Raw genomic sequence first — 26308 nt, 5'->3', positions numbered from 1 at the left:
CCATCTCCCACGTGTGTGTGTGCTGCATGTTGCAGCTGCCCGTGTGTAAACTGCCCCGCCCCCTCGCAAGCAGGCGGGGAGAGAAAGATCGAAAATAATGTTTTTTGGGGTCAGACCCCCTCAAAGAAAAAAATATATTTACACACGTAAGGTCATCATCTTAATAGTTGTGTATGCTCATCCGTGAGCAGAGCATCACGTTGACATGTATTACAGCTGAATGCGGCGATTATCATCTTGTTCAGCAAAACGCCTCACAAACGTATTAAGATCAACAGCTTTAGTGCGTTTTGATTCAATGCTGAGTACAGCCAAACTGACAGTCTCTTCTCTGTCAGTGTAGACCGCAAATACCTCATTCCTTCAGTGCTTGGGTCCGAATGCTTCTCGTTTTGCGCCGTCTCTTTCAAATGAAATCGCCGCCAATCATATTTCAACGCTCGCGCCAGGACCGGGGGAGGGGTTACATGACGTGCATCTTGTGCTGCATTCACTTGCACTCGGACATTAGAGACTTTCTCTCATAAATGTCCGATGAGCGCTGTTTGCAGTCTATGGACATAGAGAACCGCAGTGACGCGTCCTAAAACCCGGATGTAAACTTCTTCCGGTTCCTTCGTCAAAAACGCAATGCAATTTCTCCATAGGATTTTGGAAAATAGCTCGAAATAAGGTCTGTGGTTGACACACATTTAAGAGAAGGATCACGTTTTGTTCAGCCGGATAATCTCCACATGTCTCTCCTACTTTTATAATTTTTGAATCATAAATCTAGTCGCCAAAAGCGAAATGCTAACGTTATGCTATAAACGAACTACAAGCCAGTACAGCAGCGTCGCACGACTTCAACGTCACGCCAACTTAAGATCGTTTCAACTGACTTGCACTGAAACTGCACTTTGAACACTTTAAATATATTAACATTTTAAACTGTATACCCCGTTTATCTAGGCCCTTTTTGTTTTATGTATAGGCTACATGTCACACTGTGGGAAACGATATTTCTGGATGTATAACACATGTAGAATTTGTTTACAATAAAGCTGACTTTGACTTCCGCGTGCTTGCATATTTTAACAAAGCTTTTCATTTTAGCCACACTGAATTTAACTAGATGTCATGGCTGTGTCAATTACCAGTCTGATATCGTTTTACAAAGATGACAAGAAGAATGGAGATAGAGGAGAGAACCACTACAAGTCAGGACACGGGCAGCCTAGATGAAGGTGTGCTTACCGGTGTTGTCAGGGCTAGCATGAGGGACAAGGTTTATAGAGTGTCGGTGAGTAGTTATAGCAAGAGTACCGTTAACCTAGAGTTAATTTATTCACATTAATTCCCATCAACAAATCCATTTTATGTGTCACATGAAATCTTTATTAGGCAAGGCAAGTTTATTTATATAGCACTTTTCAACACATGGCAATTCAAAGTGCTTTACAAAAAATGAAAGACATTAAGAATTGACATTTAAAATCAGTCATTAAAAAGCAAAGCTAATAAAATAAACATTAAAAGAAAAAATACATGGATAAAAGTTACAGTGCAGTTTAAGATGTGAATAGTTCAATTAAAAGCAGCGGCAAAAAGAAAAGTCTTCTTGCTGGATTTAAAAGTAGTCAGCGTTGCAGCGGACCTGCAGGTTTCTGGGAGTTTGTTCCAGATGTTTGGAGCATAATAACTGAATGCTGCTTTACCATGTTTAGTTCTGACTCTGGGGACAGAAAGCTGACCAGTCCCTGAAGACCCGAGAGATCGGGATGGTTAATCATTTAGCAGGAGGTCAGAAATGTATTTTGGGCCTAAACCATTCAGTGCTTTATAAACCAGCAGCAGTATTTTGAAATCTATTCTTTGACACACAGGAAGCCAGTGTAAAGACTTCAGAACAGGAGTGATGTGATCCACTTTCTTAGTGTTAGTGAGGACTGCAGCTTCCTAATAGATGTTTTAGTGAGACCTGTGAAGACACCATTGCAGTAGTCCAGTCTACTGAAGATAACGGGACAAGTTTTTCCAAATCCTGCTGTGACATTAGTCTTTTAATCCTAGATATGTTCTTTAGGTGATAGGCTGATTTAGTAACTGTTTTAATGTGACTGTTGAAACTCAGGTCAGAGTCCATGACTACACCTAGATTTCTGGCTTTATCTGTTGGTTTGAACATTGCAGACTGAGGCTCAGCGCTAACTTTTATACATTCCACCTTGGCTCCAAAAACCATTACCTCAGTTTTATCTTTGTTTAATTGGAGAAAGTTCTGACACATCCAGTCATTGATTTGTTCAATGCACTTACTCAGTGTTTGAAATGGAGCATAGTCTCCTGGTGAAATGGTTAGGTAAATGTGTGTGTCATCTGCATAGCTATGCTAACTTATTTTGTTGTTCTTCATTATCTGAGCCAATGGTAGCATGTAGACGTTAAAGAGAAGAGGCCCCAAGATTACACATTTTACACACCAGAAAACACAGAAATATCCATGAAATAAACATACAGTAGGCTATAATTGGGAAGGCATTATAAATGTAAATATATTTTAAATAATAAAACAATCCCACCACCACAGGTATCTACAGGAGAAGAGGGAATTCTCTCCACAAAATGTGAATGCCCATGTGGAGAATGGAAATGCAGTCATGCGGCTGCATTAGCCATCTTTGCCATCCACACTTTCAGCTGCACTAACACCCCCTGTCAGTGGAAGAAGCCAAAGGCAGCTAAACGTACGCATTCAGTGGAGGAGCTATTTCCTCCAACCAATAACTCATTCAACCCGCTGACAAGAGAGCCCACCTCCGAAGATCGTGACTGGCTGAGGGACAGACTCGGGGGCAGGTTCTCAGGAATGTCTTGGCTTCTCTCCCCCGAGCCAGAAGAGGAACACTACAGCTTGGAAACACTTACTGTTCCTAAAATTCTCAAATCTGTTGGGCATCAGGGACCTGAGGCAATTGTGGCAAGCATGGCATTGTCTGAGGAGCAACAGAGGGCAATTCAGGTGGCTACACTGGTCAGCGAACCAACCCAAACTGGCATTTGTTCAGGAAAGGAAGGTTGACTGCCAGCAACGTTGGAGCTGTCCTGAGGTCAAAGCGTGTGACTGCTTCCCTTATTGACAGGGTGCTAGGGCAACAACAGGCCCTTGGTGGTGTTTTGTCTGTACAGTGGGGGACTATGAATGAATGTGAGGGCGTCAGGGCATTCACCACTGCAACCCAGATGCAGGTCCATGAGTCAGGTTTGTGGCTCTCCCAATCAGGAGTGTTGGGGGCATCTCCAGATGGTCTGGAAGGGTCTCCCGCTGTGCTGGAGGTACAGTGTCCCTACGGAGCCAGGGAAATGACAATTAGTGAAGCATTGCAAGTCAAGGGCTTCTGTGTCAGTAAGGAAGAGAAACATTCAGCCTGCGTGAGGAGCATCCTTACTGGCACCAAGTGCAAGGTCAGCTTCACCTCACTGCAAGAAAGAAGAAGAAATTGTGAATCGTTTTTAATTTACATTTACTCGCCTTTGCAATGTTGTGGTTGTTTGAGTGTTACCCCCTAAACGCACCAGGAGCGTCTGCGCCGCGTTACGTTGCGGCTGCGCCACGCTGCGACCTCCTCCTGCGACCTAACACACCAGGCGCGTTTCAAAACGTTGCGGAAGCGGAGCGTCGTGTGTGCAGCCTCGCAGTTCTTAATTAACTTTAAAACATTAATATGTAGTTGTTACCTTCCACTCCACAAACTGCAGCGACTAAAAACCAGGCCTTGTCCTTTCTGATGTTGTCCTTGTAAAAAGCATTGGTTACATCGTATACAATGGTGTGTTTCTCCACTTCCATTATGAACTCCTCGTCGTCCATTGTGCGTATCGTAGTGGAGGTGTTGTGATGAAGGAGGGGGGTCTGCTAAATTAGTATATACGCGGGATGGGCTTGGCCCGGATGCTCACCTTTCCACTTCCTGCGAGGGGGGGGCTGCCTGTCCGACCTTACGGCTGCGCCGCGGCAAAAATAGGATTCATCCTAATTTTAGAGAAGCGCTGCGCCGAGCCGCTTCTGGGACGCGTCTGAGACGCGTCTGAGACGTAACGCGGCGCGTGTGGTGGAATAGCACCCATTGACTAGAGTGGCCGCGATCCTTACGACCGCCGCGGCGCAGCCGTAACGCGGCGCAGCCGTAACGCGGCGCAGCGCAGACGCTCCTGGTGCGTTTAGGGGGTTAGGCTTCCTGTCAGCTCGTCTGTTGGGAAGATATAAAATATTAGTTTCATGGAAGTCACATCGTCAGAAATAAGAGCATTAAGACATACAGTACATAGGCTAAAACATAACATCTAAAGATATAACCTTGCACTTTGTCTCGTGAACATTTTCACTATTTTGACATTTTTATAGATCAAAATTGAACTAAAGAAATAAAGGTAGATTAATCCATATTGAAAATAGGTGTCAGCTGCTACACTAATTATAATAGTTATATTTCTTAATTAATTAAGATATTACTGTATTGATCCCAATTGGGGAAATGTTTGTGTTGCAGCAGCATAACAAGAAAAACAAAATATAAGTTATTATATATACAAAGTATGTGAGGGATGGAATATTAAATTGAATATAAATGTAAAATGTACATGTGATGTTACGTCCAAGAGAAGCTATGGAGCAGAGAGTTCTCTGCCAGCCAGAGGTGATTTGTTATTAGTTCAATATGTCAAACTGATTTCCCTGACTACAATCTTTAGTTACATGGTGAAACGTTATGCTGCTTGTACTAATTAGACTTATCATATAAGCCACACAGGTTTTAATAGGATGTATTCATTATCTTTACTTATTTTGCGGTCTTTTCAGCAGTGCCATCTCTAAAACGGCGATACACTACCCATCATTTACATTTCACCGTGACATGGACAACAATGTAACGTCAGCTTACCTCATGGCACGAATCCAGACTCTCCTTTGGAAAACATTGGCCGGGAAACGATAGAACGAGCACGTTTCATGCGAAGACCTGTGGCTGCAACCCGGAGCAAAGCAACAAACCATTGCGTAGCTAACTAGTAGCGCTAGCTTTAGCTAACGTTAGCCAATGAAACGAACTGCCGAGTAAAATTGGAAAACACTGGCAATTAATTGTTCTATAATTTATAAAACTACGGTGTTAAAAATGACCATTTCAAAAATAGAGATTCTAATGGTAAGATATAGATATACAGATACTAAAGAGACTACAGATAGGCTACTAAAGATAGGCAGGTACTTGCTTTCAAGCAGAACACAGGGGAAAACAAACTTAGCGGGAGTGTTTACGTGTGTAGGCGTAATGACGTACAACGGACTCGACCATTTCTGTAGTCCTATTCAGCCACTCGGTAACAACCATCGTTTTTCAGACACGTAAACTCTTCACAAATCACCAGTGGGGTCACTGCTGATGTATCTACTGTCGTAGAACAAAACGTGATTTATCTCTTAAATTTGTGTCAACCACAGACCTTATTTCGAGCTATTTTCCAAAACCCTATGGAGAAAATACATTGCTTTTTTGACGAAGGAACCGGAAGTGCTAAAAATGCTAACTTACTTCCGGGTTTTAGGGCGCGTCACTGCGGTTCTCTATAGCGGATCATTTTGACTCGTTGCGTTGTGGCGATGTCTCGCAGATAACACAGATAATACATATGAAAAGTATAATTTGCTCAGAGTCCAGAGACAGTTGTGGTTCGGTCCGGATCCGGAGGACTTTGAGGATGCCTGGGTTAGAGGATCGATCCAAGGTAGTCCTACCCATTGTCACACTTATCATGATATTCGCTCCCTAACATGAATAAATATATCATCAATCACTATAGATCTGGACTTGTCGATTTAATTAATCAAAACCCCGGATTGACTGAAGTGAATTTGTGTGATGAGAACGTGATGATGAAAGGAAATCCTCTCAAATAAGACTAATAAACAACCCCCTTATAACACTTGCTAAAAACCCAGGATCCGATTTTAGCAGCTGATTTTCAGATCTATATAGCGTTTTTCGCGGTATAGAATATAAAAAAACTAAATTTGAAATATTTTATTCAATAAGCTCTGAATTGGGCCCGTAACCGGCATATGATATTAGCTCAGTATAAGTGACATTTTAGTGCATTTTGGTTTATTTCTGTGACTAACGGCCATTAATCAGCAGGAGAGAGAGAAAATAATGTTGAGGCTCGCGAAGGTGATTATGTGGGAGATAGCGCCCAGGGGCTCCCTGGGTGTAATAGGAATCCAGGCCAGTTATCTGAGGAGGCTGTGCTTATACTCTTCAACCAACACATCCTCACTCCCAGGTCGGCCTATGTTGACGTTATGTCAAGTCCCCTGCCGGCTTTTTCCAACGCAAGGGGGGGGGCCTTAGCGTCCATTTTCAACGCAAGGGGGGGGGCCTTAGCGTCCATTTTCAACGCAAGGGGGGGGGCCTTAGCGTCCATTTTCAGCTTTCCGGGATGTCCATGTGCTTCTATGGACGCTCATGGAAGCACGGCATTCATTTGTGTCGACTGCCCTTAAAGGCAATGTGAGCGTCCATTCTCATTGGATAGCGGAGAATTGTACACCCGGAAGTAAATATTCCCCTTACTGACGATTGATTTTACAGTGATATCTGCACTACTCATCGACTAAAAAACACCAGATTATCCTTGTTAATTACACAACATTGATTGGTTTAAATTGTGTGCAATGCTTTTGTATTTTTCCCCTTCGATTCGGAGAAACAAATCTTTTTTCGGAGTAAATGATGGCAGAAGACACTACACTACCCAGAATCCCCAGCTATCATTTCTCCCTGCAGAAAAAGAAAACATGGCCGAACTTCGTTTTATTCTGGGTGTAAAATGCCTATTTTAAAGTTAGTTTGGCTATTAAAATGCGTTTTGATGTCATTTGATGCGAGAAATATGAGTTGTTATTTCAGATTATGTGTGCAGTGGATGTACATGATCTTTAGTTTGCTAGTTATTACGAAGATTACTTCAGGAAATTGCGTCCAACGTTTTCATTGTTACCAAGGTGGTTGCTAGGGACGCTGCTATCGATATTATTTCTGTTATGTTGTGTAACTGTTTAATGGTGTTATCTTTATTGCTACCCCCTTCCCCGTCAATGTATAGTGTTGGTCCACAGCGCAAACATATTAGTTAACAAAATCCGCATCTAAAGATACGTTATTTCCCCCTGTGCAATTCCAGTCTCACATCTCACAGCACATCGTCATTAACAAATACCGGAAACAGACCGAAAACGTTTAAAGAAAATAAAATAATACCTTATTCCGAGTGTGCTTGCTTTCTCTTTGAAAGTCATCACATAACGGCATTGTAATACACGGTTCGGCTGCATTAAATATTACATATCTGCCGTAGTTCTGTATTTATAGAGCCCTGATGAGAAGACAAACATGAGGAACTGAAAACGTGACGTGGATCATAAATATATCAGCCATTAAACAACATCTTACATTTCTTTTCACACAATACATCTCTTTGCCGTATCAACACTAATTCGGCTCACTTTTATATTTGATCCAATTGGTAGATAGGCTGTATTTACACCATAAAGGTGCACAGATGATATAAAGAGACACCTGGTGGTTAAAGCATGTTATTGAATTTCATTATTTTTATTATTAGATATTAATAGGATCCCTATAAAGTATATTCATTACTCGTTATTCTCTACTAATAGTTAATTAAAGACTGTATATAATGACTATTTTGCACATCCCGTTCAAGATTTCAAGATTTTCTAAGGTTTATTGACAGATCATATAGGCCTACACAACTATGGTGTAGTTCTGCACTGAATGAAAAACTTGGGTCGCAGGTTCCTCAATAGTGCATTACAAGACATCTATCAATATTTGTGCATACCTCCAGCAATGTTAACTATGTTGAAGCACTTATTTTAACTGATATTATACATAATGTATTATGCTCTTATAAGATGTATGCAGATATTTCATCTCCGGCCTTGTCAGGTATTGAACAATCAATAAATAAAGAACACAGAATTGTTAAATATAAAACACAGAATTTGTGTGATTATACTAAATGATTTTCAAATAAACACCACTGCAGATTTAACTGTTACACATGCTGATGTAACGCAAATGTTCCAACTTGGGATCAATAAAGTATATCTTATCTTAAGCTGATCGATGGCTACTGCCATATTTGCAAAATGTGCCTATGAACCTTGACAAGTGCATGTTTCAGGCTTATCAATTAATGTAATGTAATGTAATGTTATCAATTACAAACAGGAGGGGTCACAAACATAAGTCCAGCTGTTAAATAAAGCTCTTCTGACCTTAGCTGGCGTGTGGGTATATATATTAATACTGCCCATTATGGGCACCAGCAATTTTCACCCATTTATTAATTATATGTTTTAAATGTGAGTGTTTCCTGTCCCCTAAACCTCCAAGGATGTACACAGTTTAATACTGGCAACTTCTTATTATGGGAAATACGAAAACGTCTTTTAAAACTACAACTCCCAGTAGAGACGTGCCATGGAGAACATGTTGCGAAACAGAATAGCCAGCATGTGTAGTTCTGGGGACGGGGTGGGGGAGGGGGGGGGACGCGGTGGACCCGTTCAAATCCAGTTTTGAACAGTCTGCCGTGGTTCCATCCCATTTCAAGTGCTGTTCGAGGCTCGGTAACCCTCGGAGCACACTCTCCAATCACAGAGCTTGAGGACTATCACGGGGTTTGTCAAACAGAGCACATGGTGTAGTCCAAACGATAGCTGGGGATTCTGGGTAGTGTAGTGTCTTCATTGCCTTTAAGGGCAGTTGACACAAACGAATGCCGTGCTTCCATGAGCGTCCATAGAAGCACATGGACATCCCGGAAAGCTGAAAATGGACGCTAAGGGCCCCCCCCTTGCGTTGAAAATGGACGCTAAGGCCCCCCCCCTCGCGTTGAAAATGGACGCTAAGGCCCCCCCCCTTGCGTTGGAAAAAGCCGGCAGGGGACTTGACATAACGCCAACATAGGCCGACCTGGGAGTGAGGATGTGTTGCTTCAACAAGTAATTACAAGTATGGATGCAATTACAAACCTGCAATATGCGGGCATTCATAATGAGTATTATATTGATTTTATTGATCTGGTACCATTGACTGGAGGGCCAGAACATCAAGGGGATGGGGGGGGGGGCAGTTAGCAGGCCTGTGGCTAGCGGGTCGGGTACAGTTGTCGGGTACTGCCAGCGGGCATGGGCCAGTAATTATATCTTGGCTGGTCAGTGTGGCCAGATACTCTGGCTGGGTCCCCGATTGTCATGATTGTATTTACTTTATATTAAGTTCCATGTATGTATTTGCATATTATTGTGACAATAAAAAGCATCATCATCATCATCATCATCATCATCATCATCATCATCATCATCATCATCATCATCATCATCATCGTTTTTATTGGTATGATGGAGGAGTCAGCTCAGAGAGCTGGGAAGCTGGACACTTGGGGAAAACCCTTTAGACCCCCATAGCGTCTATAAGCCAAGGGTGCGATTATCATAACTATAATTATAACGACTGGGGGGGGGGGGGGGTGGTAATGTATCAGTTGTTGCTATGCAATGACTAGTGTCGACCAGGAAGGGAATAGGACAGATGGGGCCCCAAAAGGGGGGAATTGTATTTGATGAAAATCAATTTCAGTAAGACTCGCTGTATCTTTACGCGGTTCTAAATTTGGTAACGCTCCGTAGGCAGGGTATAGGGTCCGCTCCGTGCCTACTAGGGGGCGGGGGCAAATTCTGTCTGAAAGAGGAGGAAGTTTGGGGAATGGATATGAAGTCGCCCAGCCGGGTGCACGACAGGACCAGCCGAGAAGAGCTAGGCAACAGACATTCATGCTAGTATGATGCTCTCATAAAATGACAGAAATAAAAAACAAAAACGGAATTATCATATCTTAATTTAATAAGTACAAAGTTACCACAATGTGAGTGGCAACACATTGCCAGGTTGGTCTATCATTTTCAAGACCTGATTGTTAGGCAATTGAGATAACTATATACTTAAACAATACTCAAGGAGATAATCCTGTTTAATTCTCACCATATGGGTGAACAGAAGTACAGTACCATAATTTCAATTTAACATAGCGTACCAAAAAAAACAATCACAAACAAATCATACTTTTCTCAGAATCTCCGTCAAATTACATGTACTCTCTGGCCTAATGCTTGACTGTTGATGTTTGCTAACCATAACAATTATGCATTATTTTAATTATTCTACCCTAAACAAGAACACACTTGCGCTATCAAAAATGCTGAATTTACTTCAACTAGGCATTTTACCCCCCCCCAACTTTTTCTCCTGACCCCAAGTATTCCTACCAGTCCCTGAAGGGAATCAAGGTGTACCACTGTTCTATGCCCTATACCCCAAAATACCATTACAACAGACCCTCTCGGCCTCCTATAAACATGCCCAGCACATCTCAATTAGTCACAGGTCATTATAAATCCCCTATCACCTCTGTAGCCAAAGCCTGTCCAGTGTACTTTCCAGTGTAGGTCTACATGCAGGTCTATACTTCCCGTCTGAAGCTGAAGCCAGTATGCAAGACCACACCGCGGACATTGCCCATGTGAATGTACAGGTAGCCTACCACTGATCTCAGTGACAGGTATATATGTACCCCCCCCCCCCCGGGTGGAGACTCCCGCCCCCAACTTTTGGAGGTTGTGGAGAACACTGCTGGTATAGTCATCCTGAATTTTAACCGACGTTAATAAAGGTTTATTGTATTGTATTGTATTCTCTTCTATGCTATTCTATTCTGATTTCAGGTCCTTTGTTTGTCTGCAGTCTGTCGAAAACCTCACTCGGCATTTGTTTGTCGAAATGCTCCTTTCGGCCCGTTTGCGTTTTCGCTGGCAAGGCTTCTTTCCTCGCCCGGGCGATGTCATGACTTTCAATTTTCCATCCGTAGAATGAGCATATTTGTTGCACTTCACTCTCTTCATTTCTCGCAAGAATTTCTGCACTCTTTTGGCACTGTCTTTTCGGCTCATATCGCTCCATTGCTGCATAGGTACCCCATGATGTGCCATGGAAGAAGTCAGCATGAAATTGCTGTACCCATACAACGCTCTCGACATCTACTTGTTGCACTCTGACCAGGTCACCCAACTTGTCCACCAATGATGGGAGAGGAAGTGACTTCCATTGGGTAGCCGCTTTCAGGACATGGTTAGCTGACTCTGAGTTGTTGTTTGTCCAGTCGTAGCCAATGCCGTGTCGCAGGTTAGCCTCTACAACACCCTTTCGCAGCAAATCACACAGACCACGTTGTCCATAGAGGTAACCCTCATTAAACTTTTCTGCATTGGGAGTCATTGTCACCAGTATGTCCTTCAGTTGTTCTATGCGATAATCGAATATATCGCTGTCTTCGGCGGCCACTACACCCTCATCTCCAAAAATCAGGTTCTTCATCCGTGCTCTTTCCTTCTCGGAAAGGCCGATCTGGTTTTGAAGGTAATCGTCAACATTTTTTTTCAAGTGATGAGTGCACAGGGCATTAGTAGACGAGGGGAAAGTCTCCTTTATGGCACGCCTGAGTGCCTTTTCGTCATCTGAGCCAATGACAAGATTCGGCTGGTTCCCACTACCAAACGCGGCTGCTACATGTGCCAAAAATGCGTGGTATACAGCAAACGAAGCCGTGCCATGCAATAGCATTGGTCCAAGTACAATTGGATAGGCATTTGATGTTTTGCGGAACAGCCCCTTGTGCTTGAAAGATGTGACTGTCACATATACATCTCCCAAATTGAATGTGCGATCAATTCCCAGCACTGAAGGGTCGTCCTCCCTGCAGCACATGGTTTAGGTCAACTCCAGTGTCTCGGATGTATATAAGATCACGGAGGGCACACCGAGACCCAGCGTGACGCACTGGACAAACTTTGGTCCGTCGGTAACTTTGTTTGCCACAGCAATCACGTGGTCGGCAAAGTTCTGGTTGTATATAGTGTGTGAAGTACATGTACTCGCTGAAGTTGGATCAGCACGTTCCTTCCGTTCAATGTTGTATTTTTTGTTGCGGATTTGACGCGTGTCACAGGGATAATCCCAGGGTTCTTCCTCTGTTGTTGTCAATGGTTGCATTTCCATATAGATGTCCGTGGGGCGCTTGCCCTCCTTCACCTTTGCTCCAATGCCCTTCAACACCCCACGACCTGTTCTGACGTAATTCACGCCCCCATGTTTCCTATTGCCATGCGGCATCTCCTGTTTATGGACCCCCACATATTCGACTAAAGCCAAGTGGCTGCGTGGGCAAGAAGGTTCGAATCTGTCGCGAGGTACATTACCCAGCCACGTGATTCGACGCTTGTAATTCGAATCGGCTTTTAGGAGAGTGTAGTACCTATGTAATTCCAGCACTTCTTCTGGTGATGGTTGTGGTATGACCGGTAGATATACTACGCGATTGTTTGCGCTTCTCTTTGTGCAAAATGTCCCATACTTCATGACTACAGAAATCATTTTGCCTGCCCCTTGCCATGCATAATAAGCATTTGGTGACCCTCCAGACTTTCTGTGCCACGCCCCACAGTCATCCTTAAATTCACTCGGCAGGCCATCCCGACGCCGCTGACGATTGTCGCCGTTATTGATACAAAAATAAACATTATTTTGTATGCCAGGAGGGATAGCCTTCAACTGACTAGTGCCGTTCACCAATACATCAATGGCTTTCGATGCCTCCAAAAATGTTTCACGAGGCAGTGGTGTCCCATTGCGAGTCGCCTGCCTTACGACAGGGGCGTGTTCGTCTCCGTCAGAAGATGGCGATGGGTCTTCTGCCATTGACAACTCTTCGGCCCCATGTAACTCTGCATCGTCTTCACTCGAATTGTCCGCCTCATGCAGCCGTTTGCGTGGTACACTTTGATCGTCGTCTGAGTCGCCGTCAGACCCAACATCCACTTGGCTTGACTCAATCGCCACTGTGTCACCATCACTTGAGGAACCCCCATCCTCACTCGAGCATACTTCCTGTGGGGAACCTTCATCCTCATCTGAGTTAGGGGGCAAAAACGGAATTGGCCGTACCGGTGTGTCGAAAACGTGACTTTCACTGCTATCACCTGTGTCATCTAGTGACTCGCTGGCATTCGACACGGGTGACCATCTGTCCGCACGAGACACAGACGGCGATCGTATGTATGCAGGACCCTTTGAATCGGGAGTAGATGTATGCGAGCCTTTCTTCCTATAGGTCTCCCCGCCGGCATCTGGCACAGGTGACAATTCATTGATATCCTCGGCATTGAACTTATTGCTTGGGATGACTGGCACAAAGTGATTTGGAATCCATGTAGTCCCTTCCTTCCATGTGGTTGTCGACCACATGATGGTGATGACTTTGTCTGGAGTAGTGTTGCACGGTGTACCGATACTTGAAAGGTACCGCGATACCCTGCCGTTAAAAACGGTACGATTCCTCCGTTTCATTAGTATCGGTACTTTAAGAATGACGGGGAAAAGTACTCCCGTGAAAAAGCGCCGTTTTAATAAGAGCCGTGTGTGTTCAGCGCTCTGCTTCCACACCCTGCACTGCAGACGTGCCTGCAGTCCCGCTCCTCTCAAGCACGTTCTAAGTCCCTCCCCTCTCTCGTGCACGCGGCCACGCGCTAGCTGCCAGAGCATGTGAGAAAACAAGAAGCATGGCTGCAAGTGGGAGTGCAACTGCCGCTGCACCTCGGCTTGTTGACAAAAAAGACGCCAGAAGTCTGTGAACGGGCCGTTCAGGTGTTCAGAGCAGAGCTCCCTGTCGGAGCGGCAGAGCGTGATGTGCACTGAAAAGTGTTTCTGTCGCAATATTATCGTTGAGCAAACTTAACTAGCAAACTAGCATCACTATCTGCTAACGTTAGCTTTAGCCTTCGTTTTCTATTAGTTTTTTTCATAGGCTATAAACGGAGGTGGTATAAGTATATATCTTGTACTTGAGTAAAAGTAGAAGTGCCCAGGTCTTGTACTTGAGTTAAAGTAGAAGTACCAGAATGTAGGAACAATCCTGCAATCAAAATGTTCCTCAAATAAAAGTACAAAAGTATTATCATCAAAATATAGTTGTAGCGACAGTAAAAGTAGAAGTACTCAGGTCTTGTATTAGAAGCACCAGAGTGTAGGAATACTACAGTAAAAGTACTGCATTCAAAATGTTCCTCAAGTAAAAGTATTAAAGTAGCGACAGTAAAAGTAGTCATTGTGCAGATTGGTCCATCTCAGAATAATATGTTATGTTTTATAATGATTGATCATGAAAGTGTTCTCAAAGCTGGTGCAGCTAGTTTGAATGACTTTGTATTCTGCAGGGTAGCTGGTGGATTTACTCCAGGTGGAACTAAAGTCTGATTCAACACTTGATTAGATTTCACATCATTCATCCACATCTGTGAAGTAACTAAAGGTATTAATACATGTAGTGGAGTCAAAGTACACCATTTACCTCTGAACTGTAGAGGAGTAGAAGTACACCATGTACCTCTGAACTGTAGAGGAGTAGAAGTACACCATGTACCTCTGAACTGTAGTGGATTAGAAGTACAAAGTAGCAAAAGAAACATTGAAATACTTAAATAAAGTACAAGTATCTCAAAATTGTACCCAAGTAGTACTTGAGTTTATGAACTTAGTTACTTTACACCAGTGGCTATAAAGATAGAAAGACTAAGCCTTGCACAGAGGCATGAAAATACATTTTCAAAATGCTCAACAGTGCTGCCAAAATGTTAAACTCACTGCTACACAATTAAAATAAATGCTTTTATATATATTTATATTAGATGTGCGTTTCTGTTCTTCGTAACACTGCTGCTTTAGTTGTTCTGACTGCTAAAATCATCTGTTATTCCTAATTTTAAAGCCGATATTCCGTGGGGTCGGGGGGCTCGGATCCTTGTCACCTTTTTCATCCCTGATTATATTTAAGACTGTTTCCCTTTTTTTAAGAAAAGTATCGAAAGAGAATCGGAATCGCAATTCTTGACTTGGTATCGGTATCGAAACCAAAATGTTGGTATCGTGACAACACTAGTCTGGAGTCAGTAGCTGTCTCTTTGTGCGTGGCTCAAACGTGCAGTTTAGCCCAACAGCATATTTATCTGTAGCACCGTTCAGTTTCGGGTACAGCGAATGTACAGGGTGCCCCAAAACACTAGCAGCAGCATGCATTGTCCAAGCCCATGAAAAACCAAATGGACTTGCATAGTCTAAAACTGCCTGCTTGTATTCCGGGCTCATGATTGGCACATCCGTCGATTTGTGCTGTTTAATATACCATGTCATGTGGCGCACCATTTCCAGGCAGCAGCGCACACGCAATTCCACTGCTAGACCTTCGCGTCCAACAAGCGCGGACGATAGTGCATTAAAGAGGCAACTGCCATCACCTTGACCAAGAGAGGCAGCCCCCCATTACCTTGGCCGCATCTCTTCAATAGATCGAGTGCCAATGTGTCCACATGCCCCTTCGCTTCTTTCTTGTAAGTGTCTATATGAAATCGAGGAAGGTCCAGGTAAAGTTTCGAATCGGCAACGAAAGCTGCCAATGTACGGAAACTCTTTCCCCGTGCGTTCAACTGGTTCATAGCGTTCTGGTAGTCGTACGTGCAGGAATCATTCATTAGTTTACACTGGTTGCATGCATATCTGTGTTCGCTCGTATCCAGCTGGAACAATTCGTGTGATGTCAGCGATGCACACTCGCCGTGAAACCATTTCACACAGTAGTTGCATTGGATGGTGCCCTGGCCACACCCTTTCCCGCATTCACCACATGGAAAACGAGGCTTCCTCCTAGATGTGATACTGCAAGAAAAAATTCAATTAATTAGTTATGCGGAGCAATTCCTACAGATACCCCCCTGCCCAGGCTCAGTGACAGACAGTTCCAGGAAATAGATTCTGTAGGCCTACTCAATAGATAGATAGATATTTATTTCGCAATTTTCCAACATAACACATGATCATTGAACATACCAATTGTGAACAAAATAATATATATGGGAAAATTGCAGCAGCAATGTAGCGTAAGCTGTCTTCCAATTGCACCTTGCAGCACATGTATTCTATGAAATAAAACTCACTTAAAATAAAAATAAAAATGTATCTATAAATACTAATAATATTGGTAGCAGCCTGTCACCATGAGACATATTGTCGTATTATGGGAATTTTAATGTTGCAATGGCTTACATGGTTGATTTTCCATTCCAAATATACCAACACCTTTGAGATATTTTATTGAAATGCCAAAGCCGATTGAACATTTAAATGTGTTCATGTTTTCTCATTGCATGCACACGTTTACAGCCTGAAACTTTGTGATTTGAATCCTCGTGGGAATTAAATTGTACTAATATACCCCAACCTCGTAGCCTTGCGTGTACTAGAGGATCATGAATATAAGGTGGCTGCTTTCTCCATATATTCTATAAACAAAATATTTATATATTGGCAAAGTCCACAGTACAACTATTAAAGGAATCACTCACCAATTTTCTCGTAGACTTGCTTTCACCGATTGTTGGAAGAGGTCATCGGCATCCATGTCGTCTTCGCTCCTTTTGTCACCACGAAGCTTAAACTAATCACACCAATTGTATACCATGCGCAGCGGTGGAAAAAGTCAAAACGTTTCGAGACTGAAAAGTATTCAAATCCAAATGTATACGCTCTATCCAAAATGGAGCATGCGAATATGCCAGGGGATCTTTGACCGGGGATGCTCTTGCTCTTGATCGCGTTTTGTCAGGGGCATTCATTACCAGAAGTCGGACATATGTTGGTGATCCATTGCTGTTGTTTATTCCTTTTTACCTTGAAGACCTGTACAACTTCTGCCACACACTCTACGGCTTTATAGCCTAGTCTACCTCTCTCTTTCCCTGTATATATAAGCTCTCTAGTAACAACTCTGTCCGTCTCTCTCTATAACTGAGTGTCTGTGTCTGAGTGTATGTCACTACCCCCTCCCATATATATTAACCATGCATTGAGGTGTCCCGCCAAATCTGCCCCAGTCAATGAACTACCCGAGAATTAAACACATGATCATCCAGAACCGGCCCGAAAATTATATCCAGCATCTGGTGTGGTGTCAGTCGGGAATGTTAATCTAATTGTTCGGGGCGTGAGGAACTGGACAGACAGTTGTTTTATCAGGTGCTCAACCCTTAACCAACAGAAGTGATCAGCCCTTGGCAATGTAGATGACAGGACCCATTAACCAACCTTTGTGCGTGACCCAGCTAGGGAGAGAGTGACTCCTGTCCTGGACAAAGATAATTGGCTTTAATTGAGGGTGAACAGCTGAAAGAAGGGTGGTGGAGTCATTTATGGACTGACACCAGGAATATTTGAAATTGAAGCACTATCATACTGACCTACTGATTATACTGAATAAAAGTAGCAATCATAATAATATTTGTAACACTCATACTATTATTCCCTCATACTTGGGCTGGGTCAAATATACATAAACCAAATATACATAAACATCAAACACTAGTATAAATAACTACAACGTTTGCAAACTGATGTTCACTACCCTTCATTTTACCACAACATGATACTTAATACCATCAGTGTCAACACATTACAGGCGGATCATTAATCAACTGTGTATTAATTAGGGCTGTCAAACGATTACAATTTTTAATCAGATTAATCACAGCTTAAAAATTAATTAATCATGATTAATCACCATTCGAACTATGTCCAAAATATGCCATTTATTTATGTATATTGTTGTGGGAATGGAAAGATAAATGAAAGCAGGCGGATATATCCATTTAACATACAGTATGTATGTTTATTATAACTTTTTCTGCGTGTCAAAATGAAAGACAGCCCACACACCTATCAATCATCAAACCGTGGGGTCTTAATTCATTACGTGTTGATTTCTATCAACGGGGGAGTACTTCAGGAAAGTCGACAGAGGGGGGGGGCGCTAGTGGAGTACTTCGTGACCACAGAGTGTGAACGTTGTGATCAGCTGTTTTAGCGCAGTTCTCCAGTGAAGGGGGGGGGGGGGGGGGTGGGTCTGCACAGTTCCGTTGTACAGACCGACGTTAACAGCAGCCCTGTCTGTGCACACGGAGACCGACTCTGTCGTCCGGTGATCTAACCGCCTTCTGGAAAAGCTTCACAAGTACGTCGGTACGCAAATGCACTTTGTGACACAAGTGACGGTACGCATTTCAGATTACGCCATAACCTGCGTACCAGTTATGTGCACCCCTGTACCAGAGCCATATTATTACTATTATATGGCTCTGCCCTGTACTACAGCAAGAGTATTCTCCGTCGGGACTTCCTGCAACAACACCACGCCGTTAACAAAGATGTTCTATTGAGAAGACGATCACTACGTGACAAAAGTTTTCAAAACCGTGGCTACTGAAATCAATCTGACTAACTGCTGTCTGTGCAATTTACTCCGCGCGAGTTGGCAGACTTTATTTTGCTTACTTTAACATCATTTGTCATGGTGGGGCTAAGCCATTTCTTGGTATGGGTGTAGCCTACCCCAGCCATACCCTGGCGCTGCCACTGGTGGCACGTATGGGGCGGGCCATTCTGCACATGCGTTAAATGCGTTAAATATTTTAACGCAATTAATTCAAAAAATTAATTACCGCCGTTAACGCGATAATTTTGACAGCACTAGTATTAATGTTAATTTAGACAACAGTCCAGTCCACACACGAATTGTCTCGAAGTGATGACTGGCGCTGAGTGGTGAGCAGGCGACTGTTGATGTGGCATAACCGCGTGAAACAACTGCTCATGTACATGATACATCTATATATATCCATTGCCTTTATATCTGTCTCTCAATGGTTTTGTACCCTTCAGGCAACTTTTGACCGGCACAACCACTAACTTCATTTATCCTCTTGCATCAATATTGCATCAACCACACTTCCAGTCTAAACATTAATTCTCCTTTCCTTTCCTGCAACTACCTTTTTATTTATTCATACTCAAAACGGTCAATCAATCAACAACTTTATTAATCCCGCAAGGGGCAATTGGTTATGAGCAGCAGCTTATGTCATGTACACAGTGTTGAGAGCTTCATATGTTGAATACTTAAAACGAAAGTTAGTTATAAATCATATATGATCAATCATATTCTTGTATGAACCCATAATGAGAATGCTTCTTGATGGTTTTTGAATATGTATGTATGCTTACAATTTTAGTTGTTGCTGTTTGATAACTTTGCGTTTTAAAAAGTGGGTGTTGAGATCTCCATAACAGGTTGAATACTTAAAACGAAAGTTAGTTATAATACAATATAATCAATTATATTCTTGTATAACCCACAATGAAAATGCTTCATATTATATGTTTTTCTATATTTACAGTATAAACCAAGTGGTTTGTTAAATTGAGTGTAAGACTTATAATGATTTATGGGTGTCACTGATAAGAGAGTAGGCAGGTTCTTCCCTCTCCTCTCACAGCAGGGAGGGGGGCTCCGGACTTAAGGAGAAACACATTGAGGCCTCAAAAGGTGGTTATGTCATAGTCATAGAATATGTCTAGTCATGTTTTGTTTTACACAAACTTGGGAAGGTGTGTCTTATGCCAGAGCCAATAGAATATGTTGGTTGGGTATAGAGGAGGTGTTTGTGGGTTTTCTATCCGGTTTTTTGAGCATATAAAGACTGGCTTTTTTGGATTTTCGGGGGGGAGAGAGGGGGAAACCCCTGGTATACTCTCTCCTAGTAAGCTCTGTCCTTGAGAGCTGGGTTAATAGCTCTCGGTAAGGTTCTCTAAAACTTGGTAAATATCTCTTGAATTTCTTGGTTGGAATGCTGAGTGAATTTCTTTGAATGAGGGAATTTCTTTGAATGCTGAATGGAATGATTTTATGGAAGAAGCGTTTGTGAGTATTAGTACCTGCCTACGTGAGGAACTGCCTCCTCTCCTGCTTCAAAGGTAAGACTGCACCCTGCCACACACACGTTTAGGTAGGAACACACCCCATTCACTGATACCAAAATCCTTCGGGATCGCTTAAACAGATTAAAAAGAGTTGTCTGAATAGAAACAGCAGTTAATTGAACCTGGTTCTTCGGGGAGTTAATAGAGGTGAGATCTTGCTGACGTTTGGTGGATCTGAGCCAAGCAGTAAACTTACATAGACTCAGTAACTTCGGTCAGGTCAATTAGTAAGGTCAGAGTAATTTACCGGAATAAATTATCAGGACCTCACCTATACTCTAAACATGGCGCCCAACGTGGGGCTCTGTGAAAAGTAATATTTTTACAGAGTCAAAATACAAGAACCAAAACGACCTAGTGAAAAAAGTCGATGAGTACAAATCAGCGAAATACAGGCTGAAAGTCTTGTTAAAATACCTACCCGAATCCTAGAATATATATTTTAACTTAAAGTGTAGTAATTTAAGTGATACTATTGCACCGGACTGAGGGTTATATTATATCGGATATTGCTGTCTGTTAAAGAAGCTAAAGTAGGTTCTTCTTCCCCTAGCCAAATTGAGAAGCCCCTGTGGTCCCTTTAACACAGTTTTGGTGGCTAGTGAAGTCAGCCGTAGGAGCACTGCTCAGTATCTGTCCAAATTACTTTGAAACTTATAGGTAGGACTTGTCAAAGAGCTGCGGTTTGAACTTTTGCGTTAAAACACAACGTGGGGAAGAGTTAATGGGAGATTTAATAAAGATAAACATAGGTCTAAAAGTACCTATGCTGTTGAAACAGCTCGAAGCTCGATACATAACACTCTTAACTGAGGTGTCCGCATGTACTAGCTGAATCCAGAAGAGTAGCCTAGAACCAAGTGACGGTATAGTCGGACTGATCCTCTGGCGTGAGTAAAAGCCTAGAAACTTGCATGTGTATAAAAGAGTGAACGTAAACCCTTGAATAAAATAAAAAATAAAATAAAAAGAATGGCTGATGAGGTTAAAACGCAATTTAATGACTCAGAGCCAACCACACAGGGAGGGATACACAGAAGCAACATCCGGAGCTTCTGCTCGCCCTGGTCAGCTTAGCCCAGACCCACGGGCGTACCGCGACCTAAATACTTTCCTGTCAGACTACCGTTTGGACAGAGAGCAACAAGCAGGTGGTATAATGTCTGAGACCCTACCTCTACCCTACAGGGATAAAAGCTAGAAAATGTCATTTATGAGTATCTACTAATCCTAGAAGAAAACACATACATGATATTCAGGGAAAAGGAATGTTGGAAATAATAAATGTCAATTATTGAAAATCTTAAACTAGATCAACAAACCATGTTAGTGAACCCTGCTAATAGGAAGCTAAAACATGCAGGAGGAATAGCAGTAACTCTGGCAAAGAGAATAGGTCCTAGCATGAAAGCACAGTGATAATATGATAAGGACTATTAAACTGTCAGAAGGCAAGGTGGTGATCAGATGACCCACAAATACTGGTTGTTTTGCATGTACTTTTAAGAGAAAACCTATGTGGGAACTATCAGCAGATATCAAACCCCAACAATATCTTCAAAACTAATATGAGGAAGTTTTTTTTTGCGAAGCTAAAGCTCAAATACTTTACCAAAATCAACTAAACGATTTTGCTCATGAAGGAGAATACACTTTTGGAAAAAGAAAAAAAATCTCCTCCTTTCTCTGCTCCCGAGGTGCTGCAGAAAAACCCAGTACACAGGGTCAGATACAGGGTCAGAAAATCTGAGCAGACCACGGAGCGACCCATTAAAAGTTTTATGGCGACTTCCGGTTGGGCATGACGGAGTAGAGACGTGCGTAGTTCTGCTCCCGCAAACTTTTATGTTGTAACTTTTCTGAAGCCCGTAACTCTTCTCTAACTTACATTTAAGTGAACAATAATATTATTCCACTCACAACGCCACCGTAGTATGCCGTCCAAACCGGCGAAAAGCAACAAAAAAGAACAAAGCGCCAGGACCGATAGCCCCGAGCTAGCTAGCAACAATCTCAGCATGGAGGGCATAGCTGGCCTCCTTGAAGATCACCGTAGAGCTCTCTCTGCCGACTTTAAGTCTGCCATCTCAACTCTCGAAGCAAAACTAGACCGAATCCAAGCGACTGTGTCAGACCACGGGCAGACAATTGCTTCGCTCGAGTCCAATGCTAATTTGCAGGACGAACGCATGTTAGCCCTGGAGGCTACTTGTGCTACGCTAACGGACAGCAATGTTAAACTGCTGGCCAAAGTCTCTGATCTCGAGTCCCGCAGCCGGCGCAACAATATAAGAATCGTCGGTTTGCCAGAATCCATTGAGGGCCCTCATCCCTCGACATTCTTCCCGAAGCTGCTGATGGAGGTCTTTGGTGAGGGCGTCCTTGATTCGCCGCCGGAGTGCGACAGGGCCCACCGCTCACTCACCGACAAGCCCAAGCCGGGGCAAAGGCCACGGCCGGTCATCATCCGCGTCCACAGGTACCAGCAGAAGGAGAAAATTATCCGCGAGGCCCGGGCCAGGAGAGGCAAGCTACAGTACCAAGGTACGCCCATCGCCATCTACGAGGACTACACACCTGAAGTGATGGAACAGCGCTACAAATACCGAGAGGTGATGGCGGAGCTTTACAACCTAGGGCTCAAGCCAGCCCTGCTGTTCCCTGCGAGGCTTTCCATCGTATCGAAGGAGGGAGGTAAGAAGAGATTCTCCTCGGTGGCAGAGGCTAAAGGCTACATAGCATCCATTCGTCCTGACGCTGACTAGCACTAACGGTGCCGATAACTATTGCGTCTGATGGGACGTTTAGTAAGAGACTATTACTTCTTTTTTTTCGGATTCTGCTTTCATGGACACTTTTTGTACATGCACCTTAGCCACTCTGGTATTTGCACTGATAGTTTGAGCCTAGTGCTGATATTGCAATGAACATGAATGCACCTGCTACTGTTTACACTACATGGGACCCAAGTACTTGGACTGTTCTGAATGCTGTTTGAACTGATTCCTTCTATGGGTTTTAACCCTTAAAGTGCAATTTTATTCTGTTTTACTTTATCTCTGGGCCTTATTTTTTTTTGTATGTATGTTACTTGAGATCTATGTCAGTGCCTTATTGCCCTCTGCTATGCTTATATTGGCTGGCTGTTTACCTATATATGGATGTTGTACTATTCTATGCATATAGATATACACTTGAGTTTTTGTTTTGTTTGTTCACTTTAATACTATTCCGTGTTACAATGGGCTTCCCGCTTTTAGTATAGGGAACGGGACCCCGGAAGATAAGTTCAGCTGTTGAGCTTTGAGCTATAGCGCTCAGACAAGGTTTGTATTTGGGATGCTCCAGGTATGGTCACATTTGGGTTTATGGGTTGTGTTTTGTTTATGGTTTGTCTATTTTTTGCCTTGCTTGTTTTTGTTGCACAGTTTTTTTTGTTTTTTTTCTTCTTCTTCCCCCCCACCACTCCTCTCCCCTCAGTCCTCGGGAAGCACAACGGTTTCAGACCACCTTCATTAGACTCCCCATATGACTAACAGTATGACGACTGCTGGCAGAAGTGTGCGTCTGATCTCCTGGAACACCAGAGGAATGAACAAAGCTATTAAAATTGGTAAGGTCTTGACTCGACTGCAACATCTTAAAGGGGACATTATATTTTTACAAGAAACACACCTTAAAACGTCTGACACCCTTTGCATCAAGCGGGCGTGGATGGGCCATTACTTCCACTCAAGATTTTCTAGTAGAGCCAGAGGTGCTGCCATTATTATTCACAAGAGTGTGATGTTCGTACCAACAAATACTATTCTCGACAATAATGGCCGCTACGTCATAGTTTCAGGTGTCTTGCAGGGCATGCCTGTAATTTTGGTTTCCGTTTACGCACCCAACTGGGATGATGACCAATTCTTTATGAACCTTTTTGCTAAAATCCCGAACGCAGACAATCACCGCATAATCATGGGTGGAGATTTTAACTTGATTCAAGATGTGCACCTCGACAGGTCATCCCTTAAGCTTGGCACTCTCTCAAAATCCGCTAATGTAGTCTCAAATTATGCAGCACAATTAGGAATCTCAGACCCTTGGAGATTTAAAAACCCTCAAAGTAAGGCTTTCTCTTTTTTCTCACACGTCCACCACACATTCTCGCGAATAGATTTTTTTCTGCTCGATGACAGCTTGCTACACCTTGCCAGCGCGTGTCAATACCATCCTATAGCCACCTCAGATCACGCCCCTGTATCAATTGACATCCACTTCCCTCTTAGTGTTACTCCCGCTAAGTTGTGGAGGTTTAGTTCCCACCTGCTGTCAGATGACAAGTTTAAGGACTTTGTTAATTCACAGATTCGTTTATATATCGAAATTAATGACACTGCTGATGTAAGTTGTGGAACAGTGTGGGAGGCTCTCAAAGCCTATGTTCGTGGGCAGGTTATTTCGTATGTTTCCAAACTAAGAAAGGATGAAAGGGTTCGGCTGTCTGCAATTTTGGAAGAACTTCTCCGAATTGATGAAACGTATTCCTCCTCCCCCTCACCGACCTTATATAAAAAACGCATATTATTACATTCGGAACATGACCTTTTAATGACGAGCGTAGTGGAGAGACAACTGAGGCAAACTAAGCAGCGCTTTTTTGAACAGGGGGACAAGGCTGGGAGGCTCCTGGCTCAACAGGCTCGGGCAGTTAACGCCTCCAGATTAATCCCCAAAGTAAAGTCGCCCGAAGGCAATTTAGTCTCTGACCCGATTGAAATAAACAAGTCTTTCTTTGAATTTTATAATAATTTGTACACTTCTGAATGCCCCATAATTGGCACAATAAACCCAAATCCTCTTGACTCCTTAACTTTCCCCCAAATTGACGTAGTTAACACAGGCAGAATGGGGGACCCCATTTCCACTTTAGAGATACAGGAAGCCATCAAATCTATGCAAAATGGGAAATCCCCTGGTCCGGACGGCTTCACAGTCGAATTCTACAAGGCGTATTCGTTTCTTTTGGCCCCAATTCTAGCAAGGATGTATAATGATTCCCTTAAAGAAGGCAGATTACCTCAAACCCTATCCATGGCATCCATCTCTCTACTATTGAAGAAGGATAAAGATCCTACTCTTTGTGGCAGCTACAGACCAATTTCCCTCCTAAATGTTGATTGTAAAATACTGGCTAAGATTTTGTCCGTCCGCCTCCAACTCGTGATACCTTCTATAGTTCCGCTTGACCAAACAGGCTTTATGATAGGGAGACACTCTTTCTTCAATACCAGGAGGCTACTTAATGTTATTTTCTCGCCCCCGTCCAATGTCCCCGAAGTCATAGTTTCACTCGATGCGGAAAAAGCTTTTGATAGGGTTGAGTGGAGCTACTTGTTCTTCATTTTAGAAAAATTTGGCTTTGACTCCAAATTTATTTCTTGGATTAAACTTTTATACGCCTCCCCTTCTGCATCGGTAAACACAAATGGCATTCAATCGTCTGCCTTCCCTCTCCAACGTGGGACACGCCAGGGCTGCCCGCTTTCTCCCCTATTGTTTAATTTAGCCATCGAGCCTCTAGCTATATGGCTCAGAGGCCACAATGGGTTTGAGGGCATCACTCGCCATGGTATAGTTCACAAACTTTCCCTTTATGCGGATGACCTTCTCCTATACGTCTCCAATCCTGTGTCCTCTCTCCCTCCTATATTGTCAATCCTTGAGCAGTTTGGTCGTTTATCAGGCTACAAATTAAATCTCCAAAAGAGCGAACTATTTTTTGTAAACCAACTGGCGAAGACACTCCCCCCAACCGCTTTTCCCTTTAATATTGCATCAGACGGCTTCAGATACTTGGGGATATCCATCACCAGCTCCTTTAAAGATCTGTTTCCCAAAAATGTTCACCCACTCTTAGCTAAATGCAAATCGGATCTATCTAGGTGGTCTTCCCTTCCCTTATCCCTTGTTGGCCGTGTCAATCTTATTAAAATGGTAATTCTGCCGAAGTTCTTATATCTCTTCCAGCATATCCCAATTTGCATCAATAAAGCTTTTTTCACCAGTCTTGATAGTCAACTAAATGCGTTCATTTGGGATGACAAACCCGCCCGTCTTAAAAAATCAATTCTTCAGCTCCCCAAGTCGGAGGGCGGCTTGGCACTCCCGAACTTCCGTCACTACTACTGGGCCTCTAATATTAACCGACTCATTTACTGGACTGGCCCCAAGACTCCTAACTCCAGCCCACCATGGGTTCACATGGAGATCTCCTCCTCCTC

Source organism: Pseudochaenichthys georgianus, chromosome 16 (genome assembly GCF_902827115.2).
Source record: "Pseudochaenichthys georgianus chromosome 16, fPseGeo1.2, whole genome shotgun sequence".
NCBI classification, from domain to species: domain Eukaryota; kingdom Metazoa; phylum Chordata; class Actinopteri; order Perciformes; family Channichthyidae; genus Pseudochaenichthys; species Pseudochaenichthys georgianus.
This window is presented reverse-complemented; position numbering follows the sequence as displayed.